At 37.8% G+C, this 6,000-nt stretch overlaps 1 pseudogene across 1 annotated transcript; it reads right to left on the bottom strand.

Moving 5' to 3' along the window:
* Positions 1-3,634: 3,634 nt before the first annotated feature.
* LOC308418918 (vomeronasal type-1 receptor 51-like) lies at positions 3,635-4,639 on the bottom strand (annotated as a pseudogene). The gene has a single exon. The product of its transcript is annotated as a vomeronasal type-1 receptor 51-like (transcript).
* Between the last annotated feature and the right edge of the window lie 1,361 nt (positions 4,640-6,000).

Here is a 6,000-nt window from a genome sequence, read left to right as displayed (position 1 = left end):
GTTAATAGGCATCAAGGAATAGTGGTTGCTGTTTCCTGCTATTATTGCTTTGGTAGGTTGAATTGTGCCTGTCTGTCTTTCTTTTTGTGGTTTTCTTGTTTAGAAGTTTTTTTTTTTTTTTTGTTTTTACTATGAGGTGGTTCCCCTCATTCTATTTGGTTTTCCACCTATAATTTTTTGTAATGCTGTGTTTGTTGTCATATATTTTAAGAATTTAGTTTTTTCTTGCAATATCTTCATCTAGCCATCTATGGTGATTGATAGTTTTGCTAGGTATAACAGCTTGTGCTGGCACGTGTGCTCTCTTAGGGTCTGCATGATGTCTGTCCAGGCTCTTCTAGCTTTCATAGTCTCTGTTGAGAAATCATGTGTCATTCTGATTTGTCTGCCTTTATATGTTACCTGACCATTTTCCTTTACTGCTTTTAGTATTCTTTCTTTGCTTTGGGCACTTGGTGTTTTGACTATTATGTGTCGGGAGGAATTTCTTTTCTGGTTCAACCTAATTGGAGTTCTGTAGACTTCTTTTATGCTTGTGGTCATCTCATTCTTAATGGTAGGGAAGTTTTTTTTTTCAGGATTTTGTTGAAGATATTTACTGTACCTCTTAGTTGATACTCCTCGCCCTCTTCTATTCCTATTATCCTTAGGGTTGGTCTTCTCATTGTGTCCTGGATCTCCTGGCCATTTTGGGTTAGAAGCTTTTTGGTTTTTGCATCTTCTCTGGCTGTTTTGTGTATATTTACAATGTTGTCATCAGCCCTCGAGATTCTCTCTTCCATCTCTTGTCGTCTATTGGAAATACTTGCTTCTGTGACTCCTGATTTCTTTTTTAGGTGTTCTACCTCTAGGGCTATTTCTTTTATTGTTTTCTTTATTGTGTCCATTTCTGTTTTGGATTCCTTCTTCCATTCCTTCATCTCTTTGGTTCTGTTTTCCTCTAGTTCTTTGAGTTCTTTGAGTGTTTTTTTTTTTTTTTTTTTTTTGTTTCTTCTTTAAAAGCTTCTAATTCTTTATGCTTTTCCTCCCATTCTTGTTTAAGGATCTCTATTATCATCTTGAGGTAGGATTTTGTATCTGAGTCTTCTTTTTCTAGAATGTTTGGCATTCTGTTGTTTTTTGTGATGGGAAAGCTGGGTTCTAGTGTTGCCAGGTTGTCTTGTTTTTTTTTGGGGTATGTTCTTTTGCTTTCCTCCTGCCATCTTGTTGTCATTGATTTGTTCTCGCCTTTCCCTTGTACCTGGCCTGTGTCTCTGGATCTCTGCTGTTACTTGTGGCAGATGTTTTGATTGCCTCTTATGCACCCTAGAAGCCACTGGCTGAGAACTTTGGGCCGAATGCCGGGTTTCTGGATTTCTGGATCAAGCTGGGCAGGCGCACACTTTCCGAGTGCTCTGCTGAGATCTCTCTACGCCTTGGCTAGTCGGAATCCATTCTCACCCACTTCTCTAGTCCTGTCTGTCTCGGTCTCCAGTCTTCCTCTATTTTAGCAGATTTAACTGCTAATTTTTAAGTTTCATAAATCTTTTCAGATACTACAGAAGAAAAATTATTAGAAGATCCATTTGTAAAAACTAACCTAGCATAGGGAAGAGGGATAGAGGCAACCACCTTAGGAAACACAATCAGATGCTCCTGAAAAATGGAGTTGGATCTGGGGACACAGGCCTGATGAGATTGCACTGTGAGTAACCAAAGTACAGAGAGGGGAAGGCAGAGCTCTTGGAAAAGGTAGCCCTCTGGCAATCAGTATAGCTGGACCTCTGGCAAAGAGATTCATGACATGGAAAACCCATGCAAACAGACCAAACTCACAGGCCCTTTGCCTCCTGGAACAACAGAAATCCTGGGACACAGGCCTGATGAGATTGTGCTGTGAGTAACCAAAGTCTGTCCATAGAACAAAACCAGAAAATTGTTGAATTGTTTTGAACCTCTAAAAAAGGGCATTGTATTTAGTGTGTCTGTGTGTAACTACTGTATTGCCACCCTCTTTCAGTCAATCCACATAGAACTCACTTTTCTATCACTGAGGTATCTCACTTTCCACAGCAAGTTCATGGTTTTTCTATTGTCCCCAGTTACTGAAAACCACCAAGGAGGGACAACAAACTTGAATGCCAGAAATCAGCTTATTACATAGAAATAATAAGCCCAGAGAACATTAGTCCAAAAGTTGAATTCCAAGTTAATTTTTAGGGAGATTTTTATGCTTTCTGTGTCTCCTTGCTTTAGCAACCTAGAGTGACTTATGTTATGTTTGGTTTATTAAACTATTTAGTAAAGTTTGCACACTGTCTTATAAGCAGTAATTCTTCCAAAACCAACAGAATTTACCAGAAGCTATTTATAGTGCAGACTGAAGGAGGAGGAACAGGGTTTAAGATGTGTGGAGTAGGGTCTTAAACTTCAAAGTAGCTGGCCATTGTGGTATGTATATTTTTGTTTTTCATGGTTCCAATTCACAGCACCCAGCACAGGAATTGGCTTGTATTTAAAGACTGAACACTATCCTACACCATTCAGAGGCTGAGTTTTAGTCATATATTCTGTTTATTCTATACAGTTTTTATTCCATCTTAAATTCTGGGAATTTGAAATTCTGTTATTCTTAGTATTGCTGTAAAAGCTACTGTGTGCCTTTTGTACATAGCTTTATTTTGAAATTTATGTATGTGATTAATTTCCTTTTTAGATAATATCAAAACTTATGGCAAGAATTGTTCCTTATTTAATTTGTCAAAATACATATAACAGAAATATGAAATAACAAAATGTATTTTGTGTGGTCAAATACTTACAAACAGTGTGGAATATCTAAGACCATGATGGTCAAGAGTCACCTCACAGGACTCCCTAAAAGTCTCCCCCCCAAAAAAAAGCCTGGGACCAGATGGATTTAGTGCAAAATTCTATCAGACCTTCATAGAAGACCTAATAACAATATTCTTTGAACGACTTTACAAAATAAAAACAGAAGGAACACTACCCAACTCATTTGATGAAGCTAAAATCATGCTTATACTGAAACCACACAAAGATCCAACAAACGAAGAGAACTTCAGACCAATCTCCCTTATGAACATTGATACAAAAATACTCAACAAAGTTTTCACAAACTGAATCCAAGAACACATCAAAATGATTATCATGATCAAGTAGGCTTCATTTCAGGGATTCAGGGATTGTTCAATACACAGAAATCCATCAATGTAATCCACTATATAACTAAATTAAAAGAAGAAAAAAACACATGATCATCAGCATCATAAGATGATGAGACAACATTTGACAAAACTGAAAACCTTGTTATGACAAAAGTCCAGGAAAAATCAGGAATTGAAGTTTCATACCTAAACGTACTAAAAGCTACATACAGCAAATCAGTAGCCAACATAGAAAATGCATCGAGAAACAAAATAAAATAAAAAAATAAAACAAAATCCCAGTTGTTATAACTTGAAAGGCATGTGATCAAATCTTCTGTTACATGTTTACCACCTCATTGGTTAAAGTAAATCATTTTAACAGAAAAATAACTTCATATGTTACATATGCCATAGCACATAGACAGCACAAATGGTTGACTGTTCGGATGCCACAACTTGGCTTCTTTTAAAGGATCAATCAATATTCAAACATTTATTACCCTCACACAGATGTCCCACAAAAAGTTAATATATTTTTCAGTGCTCATGAATACAAAAGGGCTGGCTGTGGCATAAGTATGCATCACAAACATTTGAATATAGTATGATGTTGGATCACTAAAGAACATCGTTCTTGTGCAGGAGACAATGCTGTCGAAGATGGACATCAGCACAAAGAAGCTTGTGTGCATCAGGATGGTCTGGCATGCCTTTTGCTCTGGGGATGGTTTTGGGGACTGGCTGGTACCTTGAAGATACTGTGCCCGTTTCCTGTGCCTGCACAAGAGCGCCACAATGTACCATGTCGAGAGTACCATTAGACTAATAAGAAAAATGTCTCTGATGGTAAGCAGTGTAGAAAACCTGCTTTGTATGAGATAACTCATGGGTAGAACAGAGCAGGACTGAGTAACAAACGTAAAGTCATTCATTGTTAAATTGGGGGTGGCAATGATGGATGCTAAGAGGTAGCTGCTAATGGATATGTACAGAACAATCAGCAAAAGAATGGCACAAGAGATACAATGGGGAGATTTATGCTTGAACTTTGATAAACATGAGCTTCTGGGACTGAGAATGATGGCCTGCAGGACACTCAACAGGCTGGTGGTAAACAGGGAGAGACACCTCAAAATTCTGTACAGGTACACAAGGAGTTTACATATTATATCCTTCCATCCTTTCCAAGAAATAAAAATGTCTGTGGCTATGAATGCTACCATCATTAGCATCAGCAGGTGAATTAGGGAAAGGAGGCCTATTGGCAGGTCAGTTTGTCTAGACTTCTGCCCATGAATGAACTTGAGGATGTGGAGGAAGAGAAGGAAGCTATTGGCTGATATCCCAATGCCAATTTCAGAGAAAAAGGCGTACCTTATGTTAGAGTCAGTGTGGAGTCTGCTGTTCTTATTCATGTGTGTGAGAGCAGTGGCTGAGGATAAAAGAACAGAATCTTGCTCATCACTGCTTGGCAACTCTGTTCCCCTCATTTTATTCTTATTCCACTGAGTTCCTCAGCTCCACCTCACACCCCATATCATCCTCACACTCTTGTCTTATAGTGAGTCATGGTTGGATGCTGTGTTCCATGGTGGTTGCATCATTGCATGAGTTAAATCAACATTAAATACTGTACACACAAGAGATTATGTCTTTTCTTATTTAGCATGTTTGGTTTTCCTGGAACAGGAACAGCAGCCAACATAGTTTTCAGGTACAACATCTTGACTGCCATGAACATTACAGACAGAGTTTTACTCTTTTGAGTGAGTTTGAATGTGGAAGATTCTGTGAAAACAAAAAATCAAAACAAAACAATTCTTCCCATTGAAAGATGACCCATGGATTGGGTATTCACTTATTCTATTTGGGGCTTTCTTTATTTATTGTACAACCAAATTTTTTACAATATTTATATAGCAAATGTTGGAATTTTGATCTTCGAATACAAACATTTTTCATTCCACCAACAATCTACCATTTCCTCCAAGTGTGATCTTGCATACTTATACTGAGCTCCAGTCACATCCTCCTGATCATAAGCACAGTCATATGCCTGTGTCATGTAGACACTAGGTATAAAGAAAATGCTGTTTACACAACAACCATGGCAGTGGGCCGCACTAGATGGTACGCATGGATATATCACCTGCTGATTCTCTCATGCTGTGCCTTATATTTGTGCTCTGGGGGATAAGATAGATCATGGTAACTGTTGGAACAGAAGATAAAATATAAAACTTACAATACAGCAGAACACTGGAATGACATGATTTCCAGAGAACTCAGGTGGTCAATTCAGTCTTTAAGTGATGATCTATAATTGAATCTTCGATGTTTCTAAACTCAATTCAGAACAGCTTTCAAGAAAAGAGCAAAATGTCAAGGGCAAGCAGGAGCTTACTCCATGTCTTCCTTCAGCATACAAAGTCAGGGGAAATAGAACTACAATTAAAAGAGATGGAGTTATCCCCCATTACAGTATTAAAGGAAAAGGGTCGAACTCAGTCTTGAAAGACAAGCTCTATAAGATTGTACATTACTTCTTTCCATACTTGAGGTTTGATTCTCCTTCAGATTTCTGATAAGCCAACTACAAGTTTATATTCATCAATGTTCTGTATGTTTTGTTGTATTGGTATAGTTTCTCAATTAGACACTGCCTGACTAATACAACATGACCAAACACATGTCAGGTAAGAAAGCTTTTATTGCATAGTACATCTAATTATCATTATCCTGAGTGTTGGGGGAAGAAACTGAAGGGACTTACAGGCAGGAACTGATGCAGGATCACAGAATTTACTTGCCTTTTATTTTTTAGCTTTCTCCATCTGTATTCTTAAGTATC

The sequence above is a fragment of the Micromys minutus genome, assembly GCF_963924665.1.
Source record: "Micromys minutus genome assembly, chromosome: 3".
NCBI lineage: Eukaryota > Metazoa > Chordata > Mammalia > Rodentia > Muridae > Micromys > Micromys minutus.
The sequence above is the reverse complement of the archived record's forward strand: the minus strand, read 5'-3'. Positions and strand labels throughout refer to the sequence as shown.